The sequence below is a fragment of the Cuculus canorus genome, chromosome 3, assembly GCF_017976375.1.
Source record: "Cuculus canorus isolate bCucCan1 chromosome 3, bCucCan1.pri, whole genome shotgun sequence".
Lineage (NCBI taxonomy): Eukaryota > Metazoa > Chordata > Aves > Cuculiformes > Cuculidae > Cuculus > Cuculus canorus.
The window spans coordinates 95,352,758-95,372,584 of record NC_071403.1 but is presented as its reverse complement, the minus strand read 5'-3'; the positions used below and the strand labels follow the sequence as shown (position 1 = coordinate 95,372,584).

The window sequence follows — 19,827 nt, the reverse complement described above, 5'->3', positions numbered from 1 at the left end:
ATTGATCGATTATTCCCCTAGTCTTCTATGGAGCCCTTAGGAATAAAACCAGTATTTTCACATTTTTTACCTTTTCTTTCTCAAGTTACAGAGGTAGAATTGAGAACTTGTTTGCAGGCCTCCATCAATAACTCAGTAATGTCTTTAGACATTTAGAGGTCTTGGATACACACTTTTTAATCCCAGTAACTGGTTACTCTTAATTTTTTGATTCGTTCCAAAGCCTCTTCAGGTAACCTTTCATTTTCGGTGTAATCCGTTCATGATTTTGCAAGAGTTTGGCTGAAGTAGCAGCTGCTGGCTGTCCTCTGGAAAGCTTAAAAAACAAGAGGTATTATCCCCAATAAACTGGGAATGCTTTTTACTCTTTCTGAACATCTATGCTTTAAGAGTAATGATTACTGTAAATACTTCATTATGCTCAGTAACATCTCCTGTTAGCCTTTTCATATTTATGGGGGGATTTCATAACCTCACACTCTGCTTGTGCTTTTTGGGAGCAATTACATGTATCATAAAGTGCTATTTTGTGTGTTATCTAAACACTTCTTATCAGGCTAGAACATAATCTGTTGCTTTTTGCTTATACTTTTCATCATGTGGAATATTGCTTTTTATTTTAATGCCTGTGTCTTTTTCCAGCACTGCTGGAGAAACCAGTCTTTTGTTTTCAGGAAACATTTCTCCAATAAGTGATGAGTACAGCTTGTTTTGGAGCTTAATTCTGTTGCTTGTCTAGGCTGTCTTTACAGAATTATTAACTACTTTTCTGTAGTTTGGAATACAGCTCATTTAAATAAGCCAGAGTTCTGCAGTGTTACGTGTTTTGTATTTGTCTACTTTACGCTGATACAAGATGGATCCCTCCCAAAATGTGCAAGAGGTATTTTTACACTCTACCAGTATTTCACACTTGGACTGTATTGTTGCAAATTTAACATTATGTGATGGGAAGTAAATTTTTGAAACAAATTTTCTATTAGTTTCAAATTGGCTTCTACAGTTGTTTTCACTCCTAAGCAAATGCTACTAGGATTTAAATCAGTTGTATATAATTTCCACTATCATCATCTTGATCTTCTCACTTCATTTAGGAATCTTAATGAAAATGCAGCTGACTGCTCCTCTTGCGTATGGACAGCATCTAATCTTTCTGAAATTTGAAGACACATCTTTAGGCAACGCAGCTAATATAAATAAATCATGATGTCTCTGACAACGGTGGACTGATGACCTACCTTTTCACACTGTTCAAATATCTGCTTATAACTGTACCTTACATCAAGCAAAGTCACTTTGTGACATACCCTTAAAAAAAAGCAATGAATCTTGCCAAATAGTTTTAAGCTATTATGAATTTCTATAGATTCCCTCTACTTTTTACTTATTTTGATGACCAGTTCAGACATGCTGCAGTGAGTACACCAGGTAAGGTTCACATCTCTTGGGTGAATCTTTGATGAGGTAAAAATAGATGGTTGTTGACAAGCTTTCTGTATTATTATTATTATTATTATTATTATTACTACTACTACTATTCTGCAAATGTTCAATCTCAAATTAAGATTACATGGCCTGTAATATCACAGGTCATGCATTAACTCTTTGTAATACCCTATGAGAGTTGAAGAATAAGAGTATTGTCCAATACTGAGCCTGATTTAGTTTTTCTGCTCAGAAATAAAACTTCGTGTAAAGAAGTAAAATAATTCTGTTTCTTAGGACTTTTTCACTACCCATTTCTTATGTTCCTCAGTGCCAAAAAATGTTTTGACTGTTGATATTTTCCATGAAATTTTTTTGCATGCTAAAATGACAAAAAGGAAATGCTTTTGGTTTTGGTCCAGTGATACATGTAAGAACATAAATCTCAAGCTGGTAAGAGAAGGACTTTCCTGCTCTGGAACATCTTCCATCTTCTCTACATAATGAACTCCTGACAAGTGCTGAAGAATCAAATTTGCGCTTCGGCCTAAGGGTTTCTCTGCCAGTAACTCTGAGACTTTTTTAAGAGTAGGCTAATCTGGCTGTCTTCATACAGACAGAGGAATGAGGAGACATTGAAATTACATGATTCACAGGGGAAAACTATGGTGATAATGTTGATGCTCCTGGTTTTCTGGCTCTCATCCTGTAATCGGATCCTTAAGCAAGTCTTCTGTCCTGTAGTTGTACTATCCTGGCTAAAAATGAGGCCAAACCAAGAGTCTGAATCTCATCATCCCCAGAAGCTGGGAAGCAGCATCTGGGTTCTCTCTTAAATACCTTCAGTACGATGCAGAATACATTCAGATCCCTGAGGAGTAGCTTGAGTTTTTATTTTCCCTACTAGTTTTTAGTCATACTGTTTTCCTGATCAATGTCTGAACTGTTTGATGATTGCAAGTCTACGGAGGGGTTGGAAGAAGTGAATACTAGGTTGGTACTAGTGACATTAGCAATTGTGATGAGAAAAATTCTGATGATAACTCTTTAGCTCGGCAACCTTGGAGGAAAACCAGATGAAATCACTTTGGCTAAAATGGATGTCTGCAGCTTCATTAAATCTCTCACAAAGAAACAAATCCTTGCCTGCTAGTTTTTACAATGACAGGATCAGCCAGAAGCCAAGAGAAAGCTCAGTTCAGACAAACACTTCAATGGTATCTCAGTGCAGAAACCCTGCTTTCCTCCTCATGGGGCAAGAATCTCAAGGAATGCAAAGTCTTGGACTTAGAATTATTTTTTAGTATATTTTTCCCTGTAACATTCAGCTTAAACTCAGACATGAGGCAAATACTGGATTTGAAAATGCAGCTTTCAGTGAGCCATGAATCTGGCATCCACACACAGCATTGTGCTGCCAGTCCTTTTTTATATACCAACTCGTGTGCTTCCTACTGCCTTATGAGCTGGGGCTGTCTGTGCCATGATGTCGCTATTATGACAATGATATCGCCAGTTGCCTGCACCATCCCATCCCTTTAGATTTGGAGTTCTAAGAAACAGCAGATTGGGAAAAAATCACGTAAATGTCAACTCTCTGGACTTAAAATTAGTCCTTTCTTCTGAGGTTCTCATTGCACTTTATAGACCTAGGCCAATGTTCCTGGGAATTATGGAATTAGATATTCTCATTTCACACGTATGAGGCATGACACAGTTGAGCAGCTTGCCTGGGTGGATACCTGAAACATGTTACCTCCAAGAACAGATTCACCTCTCCTTATTCTCATAGTGTGTGCTAGCCAAATTGCTGCTCTTGTCCAGCAGTCCTTTGAGCTGAGGTCTGATGCATCCAAAGCCTGAGTAAAAGTCCAGCAAAATAGCATCCAGATGCAGTATTGCAGGACAGCTTTTCAGGGGAAAGCAGCTGCCTTTGATAGCTCTGAGACTTATGACTGGGAGCTCAGGACCTCTGAAAATCAGAACGTCTGCTAATATATAACATCCTGTCCTGAAATATATATTGCGCTGGCTTGTTATCCTCAACTCAGCAGTGGAATGATTCTCATCTGTCTGCTCTAACAGTGATAAATGCTCTGAGAGGGAGAAAGAAAAATATATTTCCTACATATCCTTTCCTGTTGTCTTTCCGAACCTGGACAGCTCATTCTACTCTGCTTTTCCCCATGGACTCAACTATTCCATGGAGCCATCTCTTCCTCCTATTATTTGCAGAGTTTGTTCCTCCCTAACCTGCTAGTGATACACAGGTATATCTGACTTACCTGTCAGGCTTTGGTTTTCTGTTTTCCTACTTCTCTGCTGGTTCCTCTTCCTTCATCTTTGTCTCTGCATGGTTTCCTTGTCTCCTCCTCCCTTTGCTTTCATATCTTTTCACCTCTTCTGTGTGCTACGCACCTCTCCAATCCTCCTTGTCTTTGTCCTGGGCACTCCTCTTATATCCTGTGCCTTCAACCTGTCTCCTCAGGAAGGCTGAATTGTGTTGATGGGACACAATATACACAGCCTTCCAGTTTCTCAGATGCCCATCAGGGTCTCTGCAAGTGCCCTTGGGAAAGCTGAGGAAGTTACCAGAGCAGGGGGAGATCTCTATAAGGAGATAGTTGGAGGTCAACTAACTAAGGTCTGTGATCATGGAACAGAGCTGCAAGCCCTCTACATTGTGAAAACACCCACTGAACCCTAAATAAACTATTTTCTATTTGCATACTTTCAATGTGCATCAGCTGAAAGAGGGTTACGCAAAGTATTTTGCAAAATGTTCTGAATAAATGCGCTTGTATAATTAACAAATAAGCCTTTCCACCAACTTTCCAGTAACCCACTTCATTTCCCTCCAGTGATTTCCAAAGTTAGCTGCAAAAGTATTCACTTCGCTTGAACCAGCCCCCGGTAAGCTCTTTTCTCTGATTCATAATGCCAATTCACACATGATGTTCTCACCTTTTCCTGTCTTGTCTCTTGTTCCTGGTCGTTCTCTTTTTCTCAGTAAATGCTTTTGGCTCAGGTGTTATTTACAGGGCTGCATGAAGACATCTGAGTTAACCTGTTAGCTCAGGTGGTGAAAATACTTTTTACAGTTCACTAAATTGCCTTTCCTGGGCTAAGAAATAATCTCTCTCTCTCTCTCTCTCTCTTTCTTATTTGTTTCTTCACAGGTTGCGTTAATCTGGGAGAACTTTTTTCTTGCACCAGCACTTGATCATTGAGCGTTATCTCAGATATTTCTCTGTGAAGAACTGCTTGCCCCAGCCTTGTCTCCACATCCGTGTTTGCAGCTTCTTTGAGGCTGTGCCAATGACTGGCTTCATCTTCCTCTTCCTTCAAAACTCTTCTGAGACTTCACTTCAAAGATCCTTAAAACTAACAATTTCAGTGACAGGTAAACCATTAACTTACTAATGAAAGTAACTCATAAACCACCTCCTCCACCCCCACTAAAGCAAACAAACAACCAAACAACCACCTTTTTTTGTACCCTGGAAATGGGCCTGTAATCAGACTATCCGTTTGCTGATTTTCTTCCCGTATTTCTACGTTGTCCATTCTTATCTCAACTAATTCGCATCATGGCTGAATCCATGTTTATTTCTGTGTATTTTTGTGTATTATTAATATGCAACAGTATCCTGATAATACAGCATGTACATGTGATTTGGAGAACATATGCACGTGAATATTACCTTCCAACTGAACTATATCCAGAGAAAGAGACCGGAAGGCAGATCTTCTGCTCCCCTATCTAGTGCATATATGCAAAGCAGACTGAAGGAGTATCTATATTTTTGCTTGCTGAAAGCAACAGAGACTCTGTCATACATAATACAGAGACATCATTACTAATATAAAACACTGCTGGGGAGAAGGGACACATGGGCGGGCCAAGATGGCAGATGGCTTTTAGTGGCATGCTGCTTTCAGTTCTTCTACCTTTGTAATTTGTGCAATTTAAAGCCTTTGGTTACTGTTTTTAGTCTGCTGTCCATTGGCCCTGGTGGGAGCTTTTGTTGCTGTGCAAGAATGCAGTGTATTTTTAGTGAGGGCCACAGCCAATAGTACGTGCTGTGTTCTCTTGGCGACTGGTGTTACAGAGGCAGGGTAGTCAAGAATAGCTTTTACGATCAGCTGGTTTGCTGAAGAATTGATGAAAATAGCAGTTGTCTTGGCCATATAACCTCTGCTCTGCCGTACCACAGGATTTTGTGGTTGCTCCGTAAGGCACTAGTACTGAGATATGAAGCTCTTTGGCAGATAAAGAGTGAGGATGGAAATAAAATATACCTCAAAGAGAGGGAATTCGTAATTGGAGTAGGTATGTATGAAATTATCTTCCATGACTTAAGTAGTAGTGGGAAAATTCTTTGTGGTGGTGGTGAAAGCGAAAGACCCAAGTGGCTTTTCCTCTGTTTTAGGAATGGTCTTCGGGAAATTTGAGGTTACTTTTGGCCCTCCTGTGTAGGTCAAAGTCACTCAGGTTCCTTCAGCCTTAGTCTCACATCTGTAAAGTGAAAATAACACTTTTAAAAGGCATTGAGTTATTCTCCATCCCCTCATTCTCTGGGAAATCTAATGCTCTCTGAGGCCCATTGATGGATAATGATGGAGGAGCCCATGGTTTGTGCCAACCATGCTTCCACTGGGCAAGACCACGACTGGCCTGTGCATAGATTTGGAAAGTTTCTTTTCCTTTCTGTGTAAATTGCAGAGGGGCAGTCACAGACATAAATTCTGTCTTTCAGGTCAGTGCCGGAGGCAGCTGCAGCAAAGAAGACTGACTCTATCCTCAAACTGCTTTTTGGTTCATGACTCATTGTCTATCCCCAAACTTCTTTCTGGCTTACTTCAGAATCATATAATTTATCATCGACTATGTCTTATGCGGAAAGGGCTGCTACAGTAGTTGTAAGCTTTTAGATGGTTGAAGTACCTTGTTGTGGCCTGGCCCAAAAATGGAAGCACCAAAGGGCTTTGAAGGAATCTATTGCAGATGGAAGAAGCGGGAATTGGTGGAAATTCAGTGAGGTATCCGGTCTCTTCTGGGTAGACACCTGCTTTAATTTCTATACCGAAAAAATGGAAGGAAGCAACCCATCTTGTGGAAGCTTTTGTGGATGCTTCTGAACTAGAAAGAAGCCCAGGATGGAAAGCCTGAAGGCCTGAAATTTGGAAATCTCTCTTTCCTCCCTTTTTATGACCATTCTGCATTTTCTGATGCTTTGCTTCCATCTCTGATTTTTATTTTTTTTATTTTTGTGAGGCCTCTCTAACTGCAGCAGGTCAAAACAGCTTGTCAAAACAGTACAAGATTTATTGTACTGCAATGTGGTTTTTAACTTTACACAAGTACGTGTTTTCATGGCAGCTTTAATACCAAACCAAATCTGTGTATGTATAAATTTACATGCATCTGTTACCACGTGTGAGACCCCTTATAATGAAAAGCCAATACACAAGCAAACAATCTTGCCAAGTAGTTTTGCTGCATTTCTGCAACAACAAGAAGTTTGGTTCAGACTCGCAGCTCAAAGATGCATTTTTTTAATACCTTTACATATGTATGTTGGTTCTTTTGAGCTCACAAGAGTATGAAGCATGGAGTGTAAGTGCCAGATGAATTACTGAAATTAATTTAGGAATTTCCTAGGCACGCTTTTGGATCATGTTTTAGCTTCCTTCTTCCTATATTTTTATTCATTTCCCAATACTATGATCATATATTATAAGTGGCTTTTTAAATCAGAATTTAAGTGAACGTGAAGCATGAAAGTAATAGCTTATTTTCAACTCTATTTTCATGAGTTGTTTTCATTCACAAAGCATACAGTAGCTATAAAAAGACATATTATATTTTCAAGGTCTGTCACATTATTTACAATGTGAGAATATAAAACCTCTCTGACGTTTCATGATAAACAGTCAGACCCAGTAGCACAGTTGAACAACAGGTTAGGTACATCAGGTGCATAATCAGCTTGAGGTGCAGTAAAGAAGCCAAGGGTACAGGAACATGCTCTTTCTGGAGGACAAGAGCGTACTCTGATATCTGCAGTTTCAGATGCTGGAGTATGTGGGTTAACACAAATATTTCTGGTATTTTGTGGCCTAGCACTGCTACCTTCCAGGCAGTCAGTCATCTAAGTAAAATTTCCACATGGGTGGCTGCTGAAAAACACAATGCTCGTTACCCTAGGGTGAATCCTAGTTTCGTTAAAGTCAATGACAAAACTGCCTTTGACTTCAGTCGGGTCAGGACTGGTGATGTCTCATTTCCATTTGAGCTTAGGATTGGAGATATCTTGCAGAAAAACAACTCAGACTTCTCCTTAAGGGATGGAAGAGCTCCATGGATTTACAGTTCTTTCACCTTTATGGCTGTAGATCTTTCATCTTTATGGCCGAAGAGCCTTTATCATCCTCTGAATTCAGACGTACCAATAGAAGAAATTATGGCCCTTCTCAGAGTTTACTGCTTACTGACTCTTTAAATTGTTTAAGGGAGAATTACCCAGGTTAGTTTATACAACTGGAAATTGTGGTTTCAACTAGGATATTTGACCTGCAGTGAATTGGAGAGTGCTCGTACATGCTGTGCAGCCTGCAGATCAGAGAATCATAGAATCATAGAACAGTTTGCGTTGGAAAGGATCTTAAAGATCATCTAGTCCCAAACCCCCTGCAATGGGCAGGGACATGTCCCACTAGATCAAGCTGCCCAAGGCCCATCCAACCTTGGCAAGACAAAGTAAACCTGATCAAGATAAAGTAAAAAGCAAGAGGCGCAGAGCTGGCTGTGAGTGTTAAGCTCTGGCTCAGGAAAAGGACACGTGCCCATGGTTTAGATATTAGAAGAGTGTCACTGCCTTATGGCTCCTTTGTGTACTTGATGTGGCTGAAGGGCACTGCCTACTAGAGCTGTGCACACATGGAGGTGCAATGGTCTAGTAACTCTCTGGAAGAACCTTTCAAGGACTATAGGGGGTTGACAGATTCCCTGAATAAAATCTTTTCTCTAAGGCTAAGTGAAGAACTTTGATCTCCAGGTCTTACATTCACATTGGGAAAGCTTTTCATTGCATTCCTTCTTTGCTGATCCTAGTGTTCCCACAGAGTTGCAGCCACAGGCTATTGCTGTAAGGGCTGCTAGTGGGATGGGTTGTCAGCCACACGTTCTTGTGCAACCTTCAGAGGGTGAGATGTACCTCACAACAGCTATGTTGACACAGCCACATCAGGCTCTTTCTACCAGCAAGTATTTTGGTTTTCTTCTTGTTTTTGATAGTGCTCCAAAAGGATGTTTCAAATAGCAACCAGCAATATGGCTTCCTGCATTTACATTTAAGAGCTACCCTCAAGCCTACTAGATGTTCAAAGAAAAATGTGTGTATGTGGTTACATACATACAATGTAAACAATCAACACTTACAGTGAGGTGTTTTCCACATGTAAGTGCAAGACCCTGGTGGGAACAGTGGGGTTCAGGTATGGGTTCAGGTACTGGTGACTGCTGTGGTGTACGTAACTGAAGTGACGGGCTGATACCTAGTATCTGCCTTTTTAGCACCCTTGCCATATTTTGCTTGTCTGTAAAACGGATGCTGCTCAGCTAAATCATCGGTATATTATGAATGGTATAAATCAGAAAAAAATAAAACAAATAGAAAATACAAAAAAGATACTGGAACAACACAAAAGGACTCCTTCAGCAGGCATAAGAGCTTTAATTTATTTTGCAAGAAAATGACTGACATTTCAGGAATATACACCCTAGATCTCTTACATGTGCAAACGGCTGACAAAGGCAGGCGCCTTGATTTGCAAGTGATAGATATAGTTTATTATGCAGTATAAGTTGCAGGACTTGGGGCTTAGCTGTATTTTACAAAAAAAAGAAAACTTTTCCCCTCATTTTATTATACAGTTCTACCACACTAAAATGTCCTCTCTTGTTAAGTGCTGCATACTTATGTACAAAAAGAACAGTCCTTGATGGCTGACCATAAACAGCATTTGGTACCTCTGTTCTATATTTTCCTCCCTGTGGAAGAAATCTAATCTTATTTACAGAAATAATTTTATGTACATTTATGTATCATACAACTTACTTTCAAAATAATTCCATAACTCCATAATTCAGAGATTGTGCCACTTTGGTGCCAACATTTCTTTTGCATCTTGTTTGTTTGCAAGAAGGTCCTTCTGGCATTTTTTGAATTGCAAGTTGGCAAACAAGATTTTTTTTCCTCTCGACTTCAAAGCAAAAACAACAATGAAGACTTAACAGCTGTATCCTTGTGGGAAGCCTGCTGACACCTTATTTAGTGTCTGATTTTAAATTATGTTAAGAAATGAGAAGAGTGAACTTGTTCAATGTACTTCGTGCCATTCAAATTTATCTGTGAAGTTCTGTATCCTTTTAGAGCAATGAAACTGTGGCCCTCGTGCAATGCAAGGCAGCTGGGATTTTAGGGCTGGGACTGTGGCCCTTGCACCACAGCCCTACGGTGTGAAGCTGCTGATACTCACGCACCCAAGGAGGTCTAAGGGCTTAGACAATGCAGTGTGCTGAGGCCAGAAGACGGCAGAGAGGGCAGAAGTGATGCTAAACTTTGTTTTGTTGTAGGTTTTTTGCTGAGTGGGTAGATCTGCAGGCTATTTTCCAGGACAAATAATTGAAATGGCAAACTCACAAGGGATATTTTGGACTCTTCTGTGAAGGTTTTTAAGTCCAAATTGAACAGCTATCCATCAGATAGGTCACAATGCACTGTTGCTAATATGGGGGCTGAACTATACCTGGGGAGTGCCCTTGAACTCTCAAGACACACCAGCGTCCCAGCTCACTTACTGTCTGCTGGCTTTGGGATGAATGCTTCACACGGAAGTGAAAAAACCAGCTAGTCGAAGGAAGTGCTTCCACCCCCCATATGGACCCAAGGTCAGCCTGACCTAATATCTGTTTCTGTCTGAGGTAAGTAAAACCACTTATAACCAAATAGCAACAACCATACAGGTGATCAATAGGGGGACCTCTGCGGCGTGTTCCTTTCATGAATGTAATAGTGTTTTCTGTTTTATCTCCTTTGATATTTTTATCAGAATAATTCAGTTTGACAATGTTTTTAAGTTAGTGAGAACTACCAAGGGACCAACAGTTCAGTCACCTTGGCCTCTTTCTTCTCCTAGTAGTAGAAGTGAGGCTAACTGGTATTATGATATAGTATTTTACTCATTGACTTTCTTTTGAAAGTTCATAATGTGGAAGCTGTTTAAAAAAATCAATTTGCATAAATGCTTTTTAATAACAAAAATGTGTTTACTCTTCCTTGACTTATTAATCATAGCAATTATATACAAAAACTTGTGTGCATGTGTAGAGATATATATACACATACACACACACAGAGACATATGTATGCACAAAACTTGTCTCCTGTAGTTGGAAACTGCTCAACTGAGAAAAATAATGTGCCCACCAAAACAATTGTAATTTTTCAACAAGATCCCAGTGTTTTCTTTGTAAAAAACTAGGATTGGAAAAACATGAGCTTTTCCTGCCAGATTCCATTCATTTTCAGCAGGAACAATCTGCTCCTCTCAGCTGAACGTTTTACAGCAAGAATGGCTGGAACTGAGGAACCAGCTCCTGTTTGGAAATAGTAATTGTTTTTAATGAAAATGCCTGCCTACCATTTGGAGCTAATACTAGAACCATGGTTCCACTAGGACAAAGCATCAGCTGGACAAAAATATATAATGCAAGAGGGCAAGATGTCACGTTACCAGAAAAGCAAAGGAGAAGCTCTTTCTTTTTCCTGCTTTTAATTTTTTTCTCCTTTTCTATTGGTTTCATCTGTGGCTCCCTAAGGGATACCAGATAATAAAAAGGGGAAGGGCCAAAAATCACCTGGTGGTGACTGGAGTAATGCCAAACCATTGTATGTTTGAAAACAAAGCTGATGGTAAAGGAACAGTGTGTTAGACCTCCCTGATAGTTAGAGTTTGCTTGGAAAAAAATACAACCAGCTTGGCAGAAATTATGTGATGTACAAGGAGACAGACGTGATTGAGAGAACCTGGGAGTTCAGCCTTGTACAACCCTGTCTCCTCACTGCAAAAATAAATGTTGTAAGATATAGTAAAGTTTTTAAGCAGAGCTAGAGATTCAATGATTTCTTAAACCTGTATTTAAAGCCAGGTTTTGTTGCAGTTCTTATGCAGATTAGGAAATCAGAGAGGCAGAATATGTCTAACCACCTTTAAAGACAGATGAATATGTACAAGAAATACGACTCCCAAACTAAAAAATCCATGGTGCTGCAAACTTGTTAATAGAAATAGCTGGCTTTCAAACAACACACTTTACTTGTTGATCTCAGCTTTCTGCTCTCTAAAGCAGTGGACTCAGGTGGGATATCTAATGCACTGCACCTCTTTCCACTGCTTTAATGGTGTGAGTTGTCATCATTACATGTGAAAGGCATCTCCCAAATAACATCAGGAAATTAGAGATGGCCCTTTCACCTACCCTTACTGCTTATAAGATCTTCAGCGAGCTTTACTGGCTCAAGCTGGGTCGAGAACACTAGATTCCTCTATTTGATGTAACTTTTCTGCAGTTTAATTTATGCCAAACTCTTAACAAGCTCAGAAGGTGGTCTATTACCAAAACAAAAGCAGCTAATTTTCTATTATTTATTTAGGTTTTATTTGAAATGGGAGAAGTATATCAGTGGAAAAGACATGAAATATAGTTACATCTGTGATAGTTTAAGAATATTAGAGAAGACTGAAAGATTTGTAGCGAGAAGTCTTGCCTTTATTAGATGACATGATATAACAGAAAATAACAGATAAGGTTTCAGAAACACAGAGCTTGATGTTTGACCAAATCAGTGAAATGAGCTGTCTAGAATTTAGGATTTGATTCTGTCTATTAGGGAAAATATCTATATACAGACCTTAAAAATGCCTAATACAATGATGACATTATTTTTTTTCACAGCAGATGCAGGATGGCTTTTGATATCATGACCACTGGAAACAAAGGCAAACAGAAGTGTGAACTCACTCTCACCCCAATAATTCCACTGTGATAACACAGGTTAATGCCGAAAATAATTCAGGTCACTGTGTGAATCTACTAGACCATAGCAGGATCTTTACAGGCATTTCAGTTTATCATGCTGTATTTTAAGAAGTCAAGAAAATGCCCCTTAATCTGTAGCTGTGTCACAAAGCCATCCCACTGACAAATTAGAGTTTCATTTACAAATCTTCAACTTGTCTTCCTGTACGTTCAGTGTGGCTTGGAACAGCATAGAAGGAAATAAAAGTTGTAGGCAGCTTTGCAAATGCCCAAATTCCATACTGCGAAGTGTTATTCTGGTCTTTTGGAGAAACTCTATGTACTCTTGGTATGCTCCAGGGCCACAGGATAGCCAGCTTGAGTGGTTGCAAGCCAGGCTTCTGCTGCATGATGGACATTTGAATGGGAATATGTACTGCAGTATTAGAAATGCATTCTAGGCCAGCCAATTTGCTTAGCAGCTGACCATTTTAGGATGGGATGTAATCCAGAGGGATCTGGACAGGCTGGAGAAGTGGGCCTGTACAAACCTCATGAGGTTCAACAAGGCCAGGTGCAAGGTCCTATACCTGGGTCAGATCTCAGTACAGGATGGGGGATGATGTGATGGAGAGCAGCCCTGCAGAGAAGGGTGCAGCACTTGGAGGTGCTGGTTGATGAGAATATCAACATGAGCCAGCAATGTGCTCTCACAGCCTATAGCTGTGAAAGGCTGATAGCATCCTGGGCTGCATCAAAAGCAGTGTGGCCAGCAGGTCCAAGGGGCGTGATTTTGCCCCTCTATTCCTCTCTTGTGAGACCTCATCTGTTGGAATGGGTCCAGAGGAGGGCTACAAGGATGATAGGAGGGCTGGAGCACCTCCCATACTGAGGACAGACTGAGTGAGTTGGGGTTGTTCAGCCTGGAGAAGGCTCCAAGAAGATCTTATAGCGACCTTCCAGTATGTGAAGGGGACTAAAACAAAGCTAGGGAGGGACCATTTAGAAAGGCTTGTAGTGATAGGACTAGGGACAAAAGGTATACGCTGGAGAGGGGCAGATAGAGGCTAGACATAAGGAAGAATGGTGAGACACCGCAACAGGTTGCCCAGGGAAGTTGTGGTTGCCCCATCCCTGGAGGTGTTCAAGGCCAGGTTGGATGGGGGCTTGGGCAGCCTGATCTAGTGGGAGGTTTCCTTGCCCATGGCAGGGGCATTGGAACTGGATGATCTTTGAGGTCCCTTCCAACCCAAACTATTCTATGATTCTATGATTCTATGATTCTATGATTCTATGATCTTTTAGGCATTGCAATTAAAATCTGTTATCAAAGTAGTTATTAGTAGCTATCTTTTAAAGACTGCTGTCTGCTAATAACGTCTCACTGATACTCAGAAGGAAATCCTGATGCTAGTAAGATAAACTGTTGCCTTAGCACATTAGAAAAAGAATCACCCCTTCTTTTTCTAGGTGTACTAGCAACACAGAGGAAAACTGCTTCATATACACTGAAGCACTTGTGACTGCATTTTCATAGGGACTTACAAAACAAACTTCACTAGATTTTGATGCTTACATTTGCTTACAATTCTGACTTGTTGACTGAAAATCCAGATTTTTCAATTTATGCCCATATCTACAGAAAGCCGCCTCCAGAGTAGTTGAAACTACTGATGGGCCAGACATAGGCAGGAAGGGCTCAAATGAACAGCACTGTGCCTCGGAGAGAACTGCTGCGTCTTGGATTCAAAAGGAAGACTTCTCAGCCAAGATTGCATCTTCAGCCCTGTGCAAATGTCAGCCAATTAATTTTTACTCTAAAACCTAGATCCTATTTTCAAATAAGATCTGGCATTAGGCAGCATACATTTTGGTTCAGATGCTTGAGGCAGATTCTTGAATTTGGGTATCTGAACACTATAAGGCTGTCAGCTTGAAGGTTATCTTGTGAGCAAGCAGTAAATGATAACCTTCTTTCTGTTTTGGTGAATGCTGTTCATCTGGAAAGAAGTTGTTCTGCTGCTTATACCCAAGTCTGCCATTCGAGGAGGATGAAGAACACGAAATATGGCTTTTCTACAGTTTTCCTGTATGTTTCGTAAATAAATCCCAGTTTATTAGTCATTACCTGTTTTTCTCTAGTAAAAGGCAAGAAGAATCTATTAAAAGCCTCTCCATTAATTTCTAAATGGGAATTAGGAAACATGGTAAACTGTGCAATTGCTTCTTTGAGTTGGAGGAATTAGATCTGACACTATTTTCTGGTTTGTGGGGCTTGCTGGAAATGGGTATTTCTCCACTGAGTGCTTAGAGACCTGAGATAACTGTGCATGTTCAGATCCATTAATAATAAAAGCTTTGAGTATGGAGCAGTTTTATTATGTTAAATGGAGTAATCTTATGTTTCGAAAGCTTGTAGTAGATTTTGAGGGAAATAATGGTGCAAAATGACAAGGTTTTATATATAATTTTCCTGCATGTTTTTGAGTTGCATTTGCTTCTGACATTCTTACACCAGTTTTGTGCATTTGCAGCTGCATCAGTTTGGTCTGCTTTGATTCTTCTCTTCCATGAACCCTCTGCAAGATCCAAGCAGCAGGGCTTTAATTAGGGTGGCCCAAGAAGACTTACTAGGCCCCAGCTATTTCTTTGGAACAGAATAGTGTATGGCAGTGTCTTTGTGGCCCTTTCTGTGCCAACCTAAGAAGTGGAAGAATATTGAAAATGTGTATCACAATCTTTCAGTCAGACTCTGCCAGGCATGTCATACCTGGACATACCTCAGGATGGATGAGTTAGTTACAAGCACAACAAGTGCCTTGGCAGAAATGTATCCTTCTAAAGCTGACCACACTGAAGTAAAAGAGAGAGCTGCTTATTGAGAAATAAAGTATGACATTGTATTGTAGGATATAGTACATTAGCCAAGTTTTCTCTCACTGGACCTGAGGCTGCTTCCCTTACGATGTGAAGCTTTGACTACATCCTGACTTTACCTTGGGGCCAGACCTCAGGGCATCACAGCTCCCTCACTGTCCTGGGTTCCATGCAGAGCAAAGTGGTGTGTGTAGCTTGTGTGGATGTACACCACTAACCCTCCCACCCAGCTCACTGGGACCAATGTCTGCCTGTGCTGCAGCGGATATGTGACATTATCCCTGGGGAGAGGCAACACCTGCACTGTGTCTGAATACAGCTCTCTGGCTTGTTTCATAAAGTTTGTGGGCTGTGCATGCAAACGGTTTACAAAAATAAAATTGGCTTAGATAAAATACTATTTCCCCAGGTCTTTCCTTTCTTCTCTGCTCTCTGTCTTCCCTTCATATCTCAGTCTGTGCTGTCAGTATTGTCTTGCACAGTGTGTTCTCCAGACATTATGGTAGCAGGTTTATTTCTATCTTGGACAATGACAGAGTGTATTTTGGTGATTCGTGTTTGACAGTAACAATGGGGCCCAATTCTATGCTTAAAGTTTATGCAGCCACCTCCTGTCTCCTGTCTGTGGCGATGTCCCAAAGCTTGTCGTTTTCTGGGTATTCTGAGGTCAGGGAAGTTCCACTTATTTTCTCTTTCTTCTCCGACAGTCAAATTTATTCTGTCTCTAGTGACTTATATCCTGTTGTTCAGATCAGACTGTGGTTTTATTTAAGCAGAGTATTAGGAAGAGATAAAACAAATTAATATTGAACTCATCCTTATCTAATGATATTATCACTACACCAAAATAGTTCCATGCTAGGTCATTTAACTTGAGAGAGATGACATGGATTTTGAGATAATATGAGAGGAAAGCACAAGTGTGGATCAGGGAGCCCAAGAATGGAATTCTGAAAACATGTGCTTTGAAGTATCAATCCCAATCTTACCCACGCATGGGCCGACAGTTATTAGGTGTTACATATCGGAGGGCATGTGTTGGCACCATTGCTTTCAGGTCTAGACAACTTTTGTAAAATTGTTTTGGATTGTGGAAGGAGTGGCTTTAGTATGACCAGAAATCAGATATCAATGTCACTACTCTTGTCAGATATGACTTTTGCTTTGTTGCATAGTTATAATGAACTTCTCTTTTTCATCTTTTTTAACATTCCATGACTACATAATTTGTGATTTCCCATAATTCTTCTGTTTAACATGGCTGAAAATTGTGTCTTATTTCACTGCTTTTTATTGATACTTCCACATTCTGAGGTATGAGATCAGTTGTTCTGATTGTTTCATGTGATAGTTAGGACTTAATTGTATTTCAGTCAATTCCTTGAAGGTCTTCTGTGTTGCTCGAAACTATAATACAAAGTTCCAGCCATATACATGTACATACACATACACATACACATACACATACACACTGAAGACCACCATTTCTTAAAGGAAAATACCTTTAATTAATTACTAGTTAGTATTAATAGTTATTATCTTTTGACTTAATTGTAATTAATGTTTTAATTGCAATTTAAATGATATAATTTCCATAGTTTTCTTTATATCTCTTCTCTTGTTTTTCATTTTTTTGATTTTTAAATGCAGTTTAAAAATGGCAAAACAAAAAAACAGAACGAAAACTTTGAAAAAAATCAGAGATAATTGTAGAACATTGGAGTTCACTCCTTGGAATGCTCTTCTGGGAGAGCCTATTTCACCTCTCTTGATTACATAGAGTCTCAGTGATTATATACAGTCTTAGTTGAAGTTAGATATTTAAGTTAGTGTAAATCCTTTCCACACTTTTTCCACATTTAAAGTGAATTCATTGATAGATCAAAGTCAATGGTCATTGCCCATAGCCAACTTTAAACAAGTTTCTGTAGACTAGCAGGCAAAAGAGAGGATATTGTGCTTTTAGAAACATGGCTGTGAAGTCTAAGACATCATGGGAAGGATAAAATAGAAAAGCCTGGACATGATCTACTATGCTGACATTAAATTATGAGGCCATTTCTCAGGCTGCAGTTGTTATGGCTATTTCTACATTTTTACACTAGGCCTTATGAGTCTGATGCCCTTCCCTAGGCTGCTTTCTTTACTGAATTTGCTGTCTGTGGACTAAATCTGTGTTCACATTGAGGGTTAGGATCATGAATTCCATTTTGTTTTCCAAATGGCTTTTTGTGGACAGTAGAACTGTTTTGAAGATTTGCCCTTTGTATTGTTATTGAGCCTTCCTACCGACACTGTCTCTGTACCTTTATCTCAGTCACTGTGGGTCAAGATATGCTACTCAAGTTTACTTAATAAAAAAATGTATGCAGCCAAGAAACAAGACGATGTAGACAAATCTTCCAATACCTTTAGCAATAAGATCAAGCAATATACATATACACAAAATAATTGGGAGAACATGGAATATAGTCTGTTATTCATCTGAGCAACTGAATAGGAGTATTGTCCTTCAAATCAGCTGAAACTGCTGAAATACTCATGCCATCATCATAGATGTCCTACAAAAGGGCACACGTACGTGAGCACTCTTTGCTGTACATTGTATGTCCTACAGCTTTCTTAACCCTGCACTCTGAAGTCAGTCAACGCTTCCTTAAAGTGTTTGGCCCTGAGCAAGTACAAAGTTGTGTGGCAGATGAGGGGTTAATGACATGCATGCAGCTGCTAACATTTAACTTCTGAGGCAATATGGTCTTCAGGGGTAATTTATGAAGGCATACTCTGACATGAGATGTGACATTTACCATCAAACACAGCTAAGGCCATGCACATATTCTTAGGGCTATCAAGAGCTCCTGTTGGTGTTCTTCCTTTTTGTCTGCTGCATAGATTTCCATCAACCAGTTGAAGTCTCTTTATTTCCACATCTACTTCTGCTAGGCATCTTCATACACACTGGTTTATCAAAGCTTCCCTGGCTAACTAGAGACAGCTGTTGTTACTTAGTGACTTAACAAAGAATATCGAGTCATATTTCCACAAAATGAAACGGGCTAAAGAGAAGTAATTGTGAGGGAAGATGACAGCAAGAAAATATGTAGAAGCCAGGCAACACTAATTGTAAAAGGTTTAAATATATTCCTGGAAAATACCTTAGAAAGTCGTTGAAGTAAATTAGATGGTACAAAGAGATATTGACTGCAAGTGGGGAAAGTGAGCCTCAGGGACAGGGTGATAAGAACACTTATCAAGTCCCATATAGATTTATTTGTCCATATCTTTAGATCCATTAGTCAGTCACTGCGCAATCCCATCACACTGGTAGTAGAATAAAGGTGGACTGTGGTATGCGTCATGTGGTCCTGATCACAGGTGGCATCATCCTTATAACTGGTGTAGGTCAGTTTGGTTCTACGGAGCGGTGGATGACAGCACACTTGTTTGCTTGCAAGTTTTTACCTCTGCAGGGCCAGTGAGGTGACCTTGGACCAAAAGCATCATAAGACCATGACTGTGCTGTTGGCGAGATGGGAAGATACACTTGAGTTAGCTTTAGTCGTAGCTGGTTCAGATGAAAGCATAGGGAAGGCAGAGGTCTCATTTGCAGGTGCCAGAATCCTGGCAGTCTCATTTGGCGTGTACTGAAGCCTGGGCAGTGTACACAACTACAGCTCGTGCACTAAAAGGAAGGCAGGAAGGCTCAGCAATCACACCCCTGCCTGCAATGCAGATACATCTTTCCTTGTGCCGCTAGCTGGCCTATCAGTTCTGCTCTCTGCTGCTGTGAGTGTAAATCCGCAAGCACTCTGACATTCAGTTTGTCACACAGATGAAAAATTAAAAAAATTAAAATTAATTAGAATAAAGAGAAGCAAGGCAATTACACCTATCTTCACAATATCCAATTCAGCTCCATCCAGATCTCTAATTTAAGGTCGGCCCAATAGTTCATTGAACTAAATAGAAGTGGATGCCATTAAAAACTGAATATTTACCAGGCATCAGTGCTCACTGAACATAGTTGTTCTTTACCTCAGTAATTTTATATTTTTTTATTTGCCAGGCTTAAAAGTGAAAAATTCTCTGAATATCATACCACAATATATATAGATATATACCACTATATATATATATATATATATATATATACCACAATATATATATATATAACCACAATCTGGATTTGAATGCCACCAGTGCTAGTTTTTGTTGATTTTCACACACAAGATTACAATTTCTGCTTAATTCTTAAAGGGAATATTCACACCTATGCATAGAATTTCTGTTTAATTTTCTCAGGACCTGGGTAGTTAGGGATGGATTATGGAACCATAGCCGGTTTACATTTCTTGTGAGCCTGAAATTTTTTACACTGTATGAAGGTTAGTCATTGAGGCAGGTGGATGAATGGGTGGTCTCCATTAAATTTTTAATCT

At 39.8% G+C, this 19,827-nt stretch overlaps 1 long non-coding RNA gene across 1 annotated transcript; it reads left to right on the top strand.

The window, feature by feature from the left end:
* Positions 1 to 4,251: 4,251 nt before the first annotated feature.
* Positions 4,252 to 15,570, top strand: LOC128851895 (uncharacterized). The gene is made up of 4 exons (XR_008449428.1): positions 4,252 to 4,338; positions 4,605 to 4,828; positions 6,186 to 10,414; positions 12,449 to 15,570. It is a non-coding gene; the product is annotated as an uncharacterized LOC128851895 (long non-coding RNA).
* Positions 15,571 to 19,827: the final 4,257 nt, after the last annotated feature.